Source organism: Gorilla gorilla, chromosome 1 (assembly GCF_029281585.2).
Source record: "Gorilla gorilla gorilla isolate KB3781 chromosome 1, NHGRI_mGorGor1-v2.1_pri, whole genome shotgun sequence".
Classification (NCBI taxonomy): Eukaryota; Metazoa; Chordata; class Mammalia; order Primates; family Hominidae; genus Gorilla; species Gorilla gorilla.
The window spans coordinates 123,152,959-123,166,237 of NC_073224.2; positions in this window are offsets into that span (position 1 = coordinate 123,152,959).

Sequence of the window (13,279 nt, forward strand, 5' to 3'; positions counted from 1 at the left end):
TATCATCACTGGTCATTAGAGAAATGCAAATCAAAACCAAAATGAGGTACTATCTCATGGCAGTTAGAATGATGATCATTAAAAAGTCAGGAAACAACACATGCTGGAGAGGATGTGGAGAAATAGGAATGCTTTTACACTTTGTGGGAGTGGAAATTAGTTCAACCATTATGGAAGACAGTGTGGAAATTCCTCAAGGATCTAGAACTAGAAATACCATTTAACCTAGCAATCCCATTACTGGGTATACACCCAAAGGATTATAAATCATTCTACTATAAAGACAGGTGCACATGTATGTTTATTGCAGCACTATTCACAATAACAAAGACGTGGAACCAACCCAAATGCCCATCAATGACAGACTGGACAAAGAAAATATAGCACATATACACCAAGGAATAATTTGCATCCATAAAAATAAGAATGAGTTCATGGCCTTTGAAGGGACATGGATGAAGCTGGGAACCATGATTCTCACCAAACTAACACAGGAACAGAAAACCAAATACCACATGTTCTCACTCATAAGTGGGAGTTGAACAGTAAGAACATGTGGACACAGGGATGGGAACATCACACACTGAAGCCTGTTGGGCGGTGGGGGGCAAGGGAAGGGATAGAATTAGGAGAAATGCCTCATGTAGATGACAGGTTGATGGGTATGGCAAACCCAGGGCACATGTATACCTATGTAACAAACCTGCACATTCTGCACATATATCCCAGAACTTAAAGTATAATAAAAAAAAGAAATTCATACAACTCAATGATTTGAAAATGATTTAAAAATGGGCAAAGGACCTGAATAGACATTTCATAAAAGAAGACATACAAATGGCGAAAAAGTATATGAAAAATGCTCAACGTCACTAATCATCAAGTAAATGCAAGTTAAAACCTCAGTGAGCTGTCACCTGATACCTGTAAAAAAGAGTATGATCAAAAAGAAAAAACATAACAAGTGTTGGTGAGAATATGGAGGAAAGAAGAACTTTGTATATTGTTGGTGGGAGTGTAAATTAGTACAACAATTATTAAAAACATATAGAGGCTCCTCCAAATACTAAAAATGGAACTACTATATAATCCATCAGTCTCACTTCTGGGTATATACCCATAGTGAATGAAAGTAATATGTCAAAGAAATAGCTGTACTTCCATGTTTACTGTAGCATTATTCAGAGTAGTCAAAGCTGCAGAACGAACCTAAGTGTCTATTGATTAATGAATCTCTGAAGGAAATGTGATATAAACATATATAAATTATAACTAATATAATATATAAAAATATATATAATGAAATACTACTCAGCCTTTGAGAAGGAAACCCTGTCATTTTTAACAACATGAATGAACCTGGAGGACATTGTTCTAAGTGAAATAGGCCAGGCACAGACAGACAAATGCTGCATGATCTCACTTACAGATGGACACTAAGAAAGTTGAACTAACAGAAGCAGAGAGTAGAATGGTGATTCCAATGGGCAAAAAGTTTTAGAGAGGATGAATAATTTATGAAGATCTGTTACACAGCATGATGACTGTAGTTAAAAACAAAATATTGTGGCCAGGCACAGTGGCTCAAGCCTGGAATCCCAGCACTTTCGGAGGCCAAGGGAGGTGGATCATGAGGTCAGGAGTTCAAGACAAGCCTGGCCAAGATGGTGAAATCCCATCTCTACTAAAAATACAAAAATTAGCTGAGCATGGTGGTGCGTGCCTGTAATCCCAGCTACTGGGGAGGCTGAGGCAGGTGAATGGCTTGAACCCAGGAGGTGGAGGTTGCAGTGAGCTGAGATCATGCCACTGCACTCCAACCTGGGAAACACAGCAAGACTCCATCTCAAAACAAAACAAAATATTGTATATTTGAATATTGCTAAGGCAATAGATATTAAATGTTCTCACTACAAAAAGTAAGTATGTGAAGTGATGAATATATTAATTAGGTTGATTAATCATTTCATAATATATACATATTTCAAAATATTATATTGTACACTGCAACTATATATAATTTTTATTTGTCAATTATGTCTTGATAAAGCCAGAAGAAAAGATCTAATAAATGTCTTCAATAAAGCTGTAGGATACAAATTCAGCATATAAAAATTAGTTGCATTTCTATACATTAAAATGAACTATTTGAAAAAGGAATTAAGAAAACAATCTCTTTTCAGTGTAATCAAAGAGAATAAAATATTTAGGAATAAAGTTCACCAAGGGAATGAAAGACTTGTACCTTAAAATTACAAAATATTGCTGGAAGGCATTAAAGCAGATAAAAAATAAATGAATGACATCCCATGTTCCTGTACTAGAAGACTCAATATTGTTAAAATGTCCATACTAACTAAAGCAATGTATGGATTCAATGCAATCCCTATCAAAATTCCAATGGCATTTTTTTACAGAAATAAAGAAAGCAATTCTCTAATATATGGAAGCACAAAGGACCCACTAATAGCTAAAACTATCTTGAGAAAGCAGAACAATGGTGGAGGCATCATATTGCATTATTTCAAAATATATTACAAAGCTACAGTAATCAAAACAGTATGGTACTCATGTGAAGACAGACATATAGATTAATGGAACAGAATACAAAGCTCAGAAATAAATCTACACATATATGGTCAATTGATTTGTGACAAGGGTACCAAGGGTACACCAAAGGGAAAGGATAGTCTCTTCAATATCCTGGGAAATATTGGGAGAATTGAATATACATATGCAAAGGAATGAAATTGGATGCCTATATTAGACTATACAAAAAAATTACAAAACGGATTAAAGACTTAAACATAAGACCTGAAACAGTAAAAATACTAGAGAAAACATAGGGAAAGCTTCATGGCATTGGTCCTAGCAATGATTTCACTGGAATGACACCAAAGCACGGGTAATAAAAGCAAAAAGTCGACAAGTGGAACTACAAACTAAAAAGCTTCTGCACAACAAAGGAAAACATCAAGAGAGTGAAAGCCAACCTATGAAATGGGAGAAAATATTTGCAAACCATATACTTGATAAGGGTTAATTTCCAAAATACATAAGAAAATTATTCAAAGAAATGAATAATCTAAATTTAAAATAGGCAAAGAACACAAATACACATTTCTACAAAGTACACCAACAGATGGCCAACAGGTATCAGTAATTGTCAATATTGCTTAATGTCACTAATTGTCAGAGAAATGATAATCAAAACCACAAGGAGATACTGTTTTACACCTACTAGGATGGCTAGTGTTTTTTTAAGACAACAAGTGTTGGCAAGGATTTAGAGAAATTGGAACCCATGTACACTATTGGTGAGAATATAAATTGATAAAGCTATTATGGAAAAAAGTATGGAGGTTCCTCAAAAGATTATAGATAGACTACCATCAGATCCAGCAATCTCACTTCTGGGGTATTTATTCAAAATTTGAAATCAAGATCTCAAATATATATATATTAGCACTCCTGAGTTCACTGCAGCAGTATTCATAATAGCCAAGAAGTAGAAAAAACCTAAATGCCCATGGATGGATAAATGGAAAAAGAAAATGTGATAAACATATACAATGGGATATTACTCAGCCTTAAAAATAAGGAAATCCTGTCATTTGCAGCAAAATGAATGAACCTAGAGGACATTTTGCTAAGTGAAATAAGCCAGTCACAAAAGGATAAACACTGCGTGATTCCAGTTATGTGAGGTATCTAAAATAGTCTAACTCATTGAAGCTGAGAGTAGAATGTTGGTTGATGGCCTGGGGGAATGGGAATTGGGAAGTTGATAATCAAAGAGTATAAAGTTTCAGATATACAAGATGGATACATTCTAGAGATTTGCTGTACAAAATGTGCCTATAGTTAACACTTAAAAATTTAAGAGGATAGATCTCATGTTAAGTGTTCTTACCACAATAAGATAAAAATAAGAAAAGATATATCTTCTAAAAAACTATTGACTTGATCCTACTTATTTTATTTATTTTATTTTATTTTATTTTTTGAGACAGAGTCTCGTTCTGTTGCCCAGGCTGGAGTGCAGTGGCACAATCTTGGCTCACTGCAACCTCCGCCTCCCAGGTTCACGTGATTCTCCTGCCTCAGCCTCCTGAGTAGCTGGGATTACAGGCATACACCACCACACCTGGCTAATTTTTTGTGTATTTTTAGTAGAGACAGGGTTTCACTATGTTGCCCAGACTGGTCTCGAACTCCTGACCTCGCGATCTGCCCGCCTCGGCCTCCCAAAGTGCTGGGATTACAGGCGTGAGCCACCATGCCCGGCCGATCCTACTTATTTGAACAAAATTTCAAATTATTTGGCTCAGTCTTCAAGGCTCTCTACAGTCTGTTGCTATCCTTCCTTGCCATACTATTATTCTTAGCTAACATCCTTAGCTTCCACCACTCCCCTGGATGACTCCTTCCCTGAAGTCATTGCCTACTCACTGTCTCTGTCTAATCTTGACCTTTCCTGTGTCTGTTTTAACTCATACCAGCTTATGCTCCACTAAAATGACCTTTCTACTTAGCTCCCATCTATTTACATTTAGACTCCTGCAAAAACAAATCAAGCACTACTTTCTCCACAAATCTTTTCTGAGTGCCACAAATGAAGTAAGTTTTCTTTTATTCAAATGTTGTGAGCACAGTAGCTATACTACTGGCATTAGTCACTCTCTACCTTGTTCTATACCTATCTCCCCTATTAGACACTAAGCTCCTTGAAAACAAAATTCAACTCTCAAAATTCAACTCAAATTTGTAGCATATTAAGTGGCAAAAATAGTTCTTGAACACAGTGGGTACTCAAAAGGACTTTTTTTTTTAAATGAGTGATGCTGTCCTGCAGAACCAAACATAAGGAATGCATTGAATAAAATAATTGCTAATAGAAAATAATTTGTGCTTGGATTGGGATAGCATATATAGGTATATAAACTATGTTTATGAGCAATATTTTTTTCCTGAGAAACTTCTTTAACTGTCAACAATATTCAGTATTAAAAAATCATCTGTGCAGCCTGTATATTTAGAAGTTATGACAGCAAAAACAATCGACAAAGAATGTTAGATTTTACATTTGCTTCCTAAATGTCACAAACAAAAAAGCACAAATTGACAGTGCCACCCCTTTCTCTGGGCACCCACTATCACCACTTCATCCCTACTGAGGGCTGACTCAGACACAGGAGGAAGGCTCCAGATCAATAAGATAATTAGCCAATTAAGCAGTCAATTTTGAAGTAAGGAATAGTTGACCATTGTGCACTTCAACAATGTACTCAACCATTACACAAAGCCTTGTTGTAAAATATTAACAGCCACTGATTCCAGACTCCTCCCTCCCCTGCTCCACCACCTTTTCCTTGCCTTGCCCTAGCACCTTTTTCTGCCAAGGAGGCTCGCAGAAGGATTTCCTTACTTCTATTGTATTTGTTATTTTCCATCTTCTCATTTGGAACAAAGGCTTGCTATGGTCTTTTAAAATTTTGTCTTGGACCAAGGTGGTCATTGGCTGAAGTGGAACAAAGTGAAATCCGGTCTGGAAAATGATAATGCTGCTTTCCAACTTCTCATCACTGCATATTCTGCCCGCCTTGGCTCCAGAAAATTATCCAGTTATTTCCTTTTGGCAGCATCATTTTAGTGCACTTAATAAATTTGGACTTAGGAGGGTGCAGAGTAGCTTTCCCAGCATTTTTTTTTAATGTTATAGACATTGCTGTTTCCCTTAAAGAAAGCTAAGTATAACACCTCCTGCCCTTTGTCGTTTCTGGCTTTGCTTCAGTTTCTGGTTTTGCTGCTCTTGGTGCTGCTTCAGGACAAGCAGAGTAAGAGTCCATCTAACTGATATGATTCAACAGATTCCAAGGGAGTCCTGAGTCCTGAAAATCTTTTCCCTCCTTTAAACGTATTGGGTGCTTAAAGTCTCCCATTATTAACCCCATGGACTACTCAAATGTGACTTTCTCCATGAAGCCTCTCATAATTTCAGCCTCCTGCTCCAGATGTAATAAATCACCCATTCATTTGTCTGTAAAACTGGTCATATTCTATTTTACAATTAGCTTTATATGTTTCTCCCTCCCCTGCTAGAAAGTGAACATCTCAAAGATTAGAGCCACATCTTATGAATCTTTGCTTCTTCAGCATCTGACATATAGCAGAATATCAATTAATTTTCTATGAATAGATGCAAGGCCTGAGATTTGATCATACATCATTCCTTTAAATTCATTTACTACAAAGCTTCTTAAATGCAAATATTGTTGGGAAGAACATTATGTTGTAATGCTAATTCAGTAATTATTATTGGTAAACTGTAAGTATTCCTCTTGCAGAGATCCATCTGAGGATTAAAAATATCAGGGGCTGGGAAGTGTGCAGAAGGATTATTTAAAAGGGAAATAAATGTTTCATAAAAGGGAGACACCAAAGATTATCTACTCAATGATTTGGGGTTTCAGGCCAAATCTATATCTCAGCTGAAGTCTAATTTACTACAGAGCTTTATACTTTCAAAAGTTTTGCCCATAGAGGATGTATAAGTTGATTGTCACAATTAATCTAAATATGCATTTGTATCTGCAATATAATAGGGCACACGAAAACTTGCCTACAGCCAATATATCTTTAGGCAAGAAGTCAATAATGATGCACCTATAAAAATTTTCCAGCTATTACCAAAAACCCTGGCAAGTTCAGGGCTATTTTCACAGCCAGCCCTCTGGGGCTCTCCAGTGACTCAGTATGCCCCTGCTACACCCCACCTCATTAGCTGCTGGGTTATCCAGACAGACATTAATTACTCAGCATTAAGTGCCTGTGTTTAAATGCTTATTTTGGATAATTCAGAAGGTTATTCTAGAGAAGTACTGTTAACTCCCTAGTAATTTTGACTTATGATCAAAAAGCTTTACTCAGAAAGACCAGTCACTTCAGTTGAATGACAATTTATTAAAAATATGTTACACATGACTGAACTGGAGTGCTTTCCATTCTTTTTCCCAGTTTCACACTTTGCAGTATACTTAACATCCAGCAAGATTGTCTCCCCAATGATTAATTCACTCAGATATAGCAACACCCCAAAAAAGTCTCAGTAAATATTTGAATCTCCCTTCAGTTGGCTGTTGGTAGCTGGCACAACTTTTCTGAGTTGCCATGTCATACTGCTTACTATAGAGGGCTCACTTAGCAGTCACTCAGTAAAAGTTAGGAGTTATGATTGTTATTTATATCTATAGATAAAATATGTGTTCAGATTGAGGCACCACTGTGTGCCCTATACTATAAAGGAAAGGGACATATAATATGAAATTTCAGAAAGCCAGAGATAAAGAAGGGTTTCTAGTAGATAGGGAAAATCTAGATTATGTACAAACAACTGTAAATCAGAGTAATATCAGACTTCTCACCAATAACCACTAAAGCTAGAAAAAGAATAATGCCTTAAAATTCTGAAATAATGACTTTCAACCAAAAATTCTGTGTAGAAACAATTTGACTAGTGGTTGGGACAATATTACCATTGATATCATCATAAACCGAAGATAAGACAATGCATCTATAAAACAAATGGGATACCATGAAAAGGGAACTGAGTGAACAAAGAGAGAGAGAGACATAATGACAGATAAAAAGAATTGTCAAAACATTATTTTAGGAAAGTTAATATAATAATTTAAATAGAAGCATGGTGCAATATAGTCAAGGAAATACCTCAGAAAATAAAGAAAATAATGTCAAAATAAAAGACAATAAAAGATAAAAGAAAATTAATTCAGGAACATTTAACTAACTGTAGCTCCAAATAAAGAGGAGGCAGAAAAGGAGGAAAATAGAACTGCTAAACAAACAACAACAACAAAAAACAGTTCCTCAGAACTGAAAGACATGAGTCTCCAGATTAGAATGCTCCACTCTGGGCATCATCATGAGTCAAAAAAAAATAAAATGAATAAAAACATTTAAAGTATTGCAAGAGGAAAAAAATAACAAATGACATATAAATAGGAAATCAGAGTGACTTCAGACTATTCAATAGCAACTACTGTAGACAAAGGAAAATCGAATACATATATAGTGGAATAATGCCTTAAACATTCAGATGCTATAAGTAGGAGCTAAACATTTGTACCCATAAGCATAAAGATGGAAATAACAGACACTGGACACTGGGAACTACTTGAAGCAGGGTGAGTGGGAGCGAGTGAGGGTTGAAAAACTACCTATTAGGTGCTATGCTCACTACGTGGGTGATGAGATCATTTGTACAACAAACCCCAGCAACATGCAATTTACCCAGGTAACAAACCTGCACGTACAACCCCTGAAACTAAAATAAAGTTGAGAAAAATATATATTCAGATTCACAGCAATCTATCCACTTAGTGTGAGAATAGAATAAATACATTTTAAGACTTACAATAAGAAATTTTATCTCCTATGTTCCTTTTTAGAAATATATACCAAGTATGTTAACCAGCAAATGACTATATGTTCCAGTAAAACCAAAAAGCAATCATATTGGGGATCCAGCAGAAAGAAACTCTATTATAATTTAGTAACAAGGAAAAATTCTATTATGACAAAAAAGAAAAGCATGGAAAGGCAGCAATGAAGCAGGTCTGGAATAAAAGCCAAATGGAATCAAGAGGACATATGACTCTAGGAGACAGGTGTCTAAAGGAAAATAGAACTGACAACATATATACTTGTTTGAGATTTTGGAAATAAAATTAAAAGACAGCTGGCAGATCCATTGGAACATTTGAGAAAAATTAGTAATAGACAGAAAATAAAGTAAGTAATAAATAAAGCATCCACAATCAGATCCTGATTTCTGAATGCCATTCCCCAATAAAGGAATCAAAACCCTGGGAGAAGTGACTGATTCTAGAACCAAGAAAGAAAATAGAAGGTGAGACTGGAGCATCTAATAATGACAGAAAGTAAGTAAGTGCTCAAAAAACATAGAGATGAGGGCATTTCAAATGGACACAGGAATCAACCTGGAGGAACTCCCAATGATCAAAGCTGGAGCAATTTGAGAAACAAAATAAATAACATAGTACTGAGTTATTACACAAAGCATAAAACAAATGTATATGATTTCATGCTGACATGAATAAATTAGTAAGGGAAAACAGACAAATCTTCTCTACAGAAAAAATTCCAAATAATTTATGTAGCTAACCCCCTAGCTTCCAAGAGATGAAGTTTAATTTCCTTTCTCCTGGAGTATTAACTGAACTTTGTGATTTCCTTGTAAAAAATATAGAGATGGGGAAAATTAACTTTACACTAGAAAATACTGTTGACATTACTTTGGCTGGGTGATCAAAATTAACATCACCAGAGTTCGAGACGAGCCTGGCCAACATGGTGAAACCCCATCTTTACTAAAAGTACGAAAGGATTTAGAGTCCCAAAGTGCTAGGATTATAGTCATGAGCCACCACGTCCATTCAAGGTTATGCATTTTAGCAAGAATACCCCAGATGTGACATTGTGCTCTTCTCAGTGCATCATATTGGGGGTACATGGTGTTCATATGTCTTATTCCTGGCGACATCAATTTCAATCACTTTGGTTAAGGTGGTGTCTGCCTAATCTCTGTAAAGTGACTATTTTTCCCTCTTAAAGATGACCTTAAAAATTAAGGTAAGTTTTATTTTGCCTTAATTCAGATGCATATTTAAATGCCACCTTTTGCAAAAATATTTCAGTCAAATTATAATAAAAATTTATGTGATTAAAAAAATGTAATGTCATCAGTGATAACTCAACCTGAGAGCATATGCACTGATATGATGTGCTGTGTTATATATATGAAACACTGGAGTTCCCAAATTTATAAATCAATTACTACCGGACCTAAGAAATGTTATAGACAGTAACACAATAATCATGGGGGACTTCAATACTCTACTGATAGCACTAGACACGTCACCAAAACAGAATGTCAACAGCGAAAAACAATGAACTTATACAATACCCTAGAACAAATGGACTTAACAAGTATTTACAGAACATTCTACCCAACAACTGAAAAATATACATTCTTTTCATTGACACATCGAACATTCTTCAAGATAGACCATATAACAGGCCACAAAACAAGTCCCAAAGAAAATGAAAATTATATCAAGTACTGTCTCAGACCACAGTGGAATAAAATTAGAAACTAATTCCCAAAGTAACCCTCAAAACTATACAAATACATGGGAATTAAATAATCTGCTCCTGAATGATCTTTGGGTCAACAAAGGAATCAAGATGGAAATTAAGAAATTCTTTGAACTGAACAATAATAGTGACACAACCTATCAAAACCTCTGGAATAAAGCAAAAGCGGTGCTGAGAGGAATGTTCATAGCCTTAAATACCCACATCAAAAAGTCTGAAAGAGCAAATATAGACAATGTAAGGTCACACCTCAAGGAACTAGAGAAACAAGAAAAATCCAAACCCAAACCCAGTAGAAGAAAAGAAATAACAAAGATCAGAGCAGAACTAAATAAAATTGAAACAACAACAAAAAACAATACAAGAGATAAATGAAACAAAAGCTGGTTCTTTGAAAAAATAAGTAAAATTGATAGATCATTAGTGAGAATAACCAAGAAAAGAAAAGAGAAGATCCAAATAAGCTCAATTAGAAATGAAATGAGAGATATTACAACTGATACCACAAAAATACAAAAGATCATTCATGGCTACTATGAACACCTTTATGCACATAAACTAGAAAACCTAGAGGAGATGGATGAATTCCTGGAAATATACAGCCTTCCTAGATTAAACCAGGAAGAAATAGAAACTCTGAACAGATCAATAACAAGCAGTGAGATTTAAATGGTAATAAAAATATTACCAACAAAAAAAAGTCCAGGATCAGATGGAGTCACAACTGAATTCTATCAGACATTCCAAGGAGAATTGGTACCAATCCTATTGACACTATTCCATAAGATAGAGAAAGAGGGAATCCTCTCCAAATCATTCTATGGAGCCAATGTTACCCTAATACCAAAACCAGGAGAGGACATAACAACAACAATAACAACAAGAAAAAACACAAAAAACTACAGACCAATATCCCTGATAAACCTGTATCCAAAATTTTCAGCAAGATAACAGCCAACCGAATCTAACAGTATGTTAAAAAGACAATCCATTATGATCAAGCTGGTTTCCTATCAGGGATGCAGGGATGATTTAACATGTCCAAGTCAATAAACACGATACACCACATAAACAAAATTAAAAACAAAAATAGTATGATTATCTCAATAAACACAGAAAAACCATTTGACAAAATTCAGCATCACTTTATGATTAAAATCCTTAGCAAAATTTGCATAGAAAGGGTATATCTTAAGGTAATAAAAGCAATCTATGACAAACCCACAGCCGACATTACATTGAATGGGGAAAAGTTGAAAGCATTACCCCTGAGAACCAGAACAAGACAAGAATGCCCACTCTCACCACTTATATACAATATAGCTCTGGAAGTGCTAGCCAGAGCATTCCAAATTACTAAAATTTGCATCTGGCACAGGACTTAAAAGTTCCTTACTTTTAAGAAAGAAATAAAGAGCATCCTAATCAGTAAAGAGGAAGTCAAACTGTTGCTGCTCACTGATGATATGATTGTAAACCCTAAAGACTCATCCAAAAAGCTCCTAGATCTGATAAATGAATTCAATAAAGTTTCAGGACACAAAATCTATGTACACAAACTAGTAGCACTGCTATACACCAACAGTGACCAAGCCAAGACTCAAATCAAGACCCCAATCCCTTCTACAACAGCTGCAAAAACAAAACAAAACAAAACAAAACAAAACATGTACTTAGGAATATATGTAACCAAGGGGGTGAATGATCTCTACAAGAAAAACAACAAAACACTGCTGAAAGAAATCATAGATGACACAAACAAATAGAAACACATTCTATGCTCAGGGATGGGTAGAATCAATATTGTGAAAATGACCATACTGCCAAAAGCAATTTATAAATTCATTGCAATGCCCATAAAAATACCATCATAATTCTTCACAGAACTAGAAAAAAATTCCTAAAATTCATATGGAACCAAAAGAGAGCTTGCATAGCCGTAACAACACTAAGCAAAAAGAACAAATCTAAAGGCATCACATTAGAGACTCCAAAATCAGACTACCTACTTCAAATATTAACTCTGTGGCCTTAAGATATTAAACCCTTATGTGTCTCAGTTTCTTCATCTATTAAATGAGGGGATAATGTTATTTCTTATACTTATTTTGGATTAAATGAGATAATACATTAAAATGGATAAAACTGCCTGCCAAATGGCATGCTCCGTAATTGCTAATACTGGTTTTTACTTGATGAGTCACAAAGTAAAATTAGTTTATGCCTCCTGCCTGGCCCAATGCATCTTTGTAGTTGAACTATGTAGAAACAGGAAATGCCAACATTACAATTTCATGGCATCAGAGTTAGCAAAAAGAAAGGTAGGCTTTTATTATCTACCTTTTCCACAGCAAACTCTGGTTGGTCCACAGAATAGATCTCTCTCCTTACCATGTGAAGGAGAAAAATAAGAAATAAGACCACTATTGTGTTGTCTTACATCCAAACATCAACCCTATTAACATCGCTGTGATTAAGCTTTCATTGTTTTATTCAATCAAAACACTTCATTAACATTTACTATAAGCAAGGAACTCTTAAGTCCTGTGCCAGATGCAAAGATAAAAAGTTTGGTCCTCATTACCTCTTTTGCAAAAAAAAAAAAAAATGGTGAAATGCACAAACAAAATGTATCATCTTATTTTTAAGTGTACAGTTCAGAAGTGTTAAGTATGTTCAAAATGTTGTTCAATCAATTTCAGAACTCTTTTCATATTGCAAAACTGAAACTCTATATCCTTTAAACAACAACTCTCCATTCTCCCCTCCCTCCAGCCCCAGCAGCAACCATTCTGCTTCCTGTCTCTACAAATTTGACTATTCTAGGTACCTCATACAATATTTTTCTTTTTGTGACTTGCTCATTTTACTTAGCATAATGTCCTCAAGATCCATCTATGTTACTGCATGTATCATAATTTCCTTCCTTTTTAGGCTGACTAAATTCCATTGTTTTTATATACCACATTTCATTTATCTATTCATCCATCAATGAAAACTTGGGTTGCATGGACGTTTTAGTTATTGTGAATAATGCTGCTATGTATATATATGTAGAAATATCTCTTTTGATGCTGCTCCC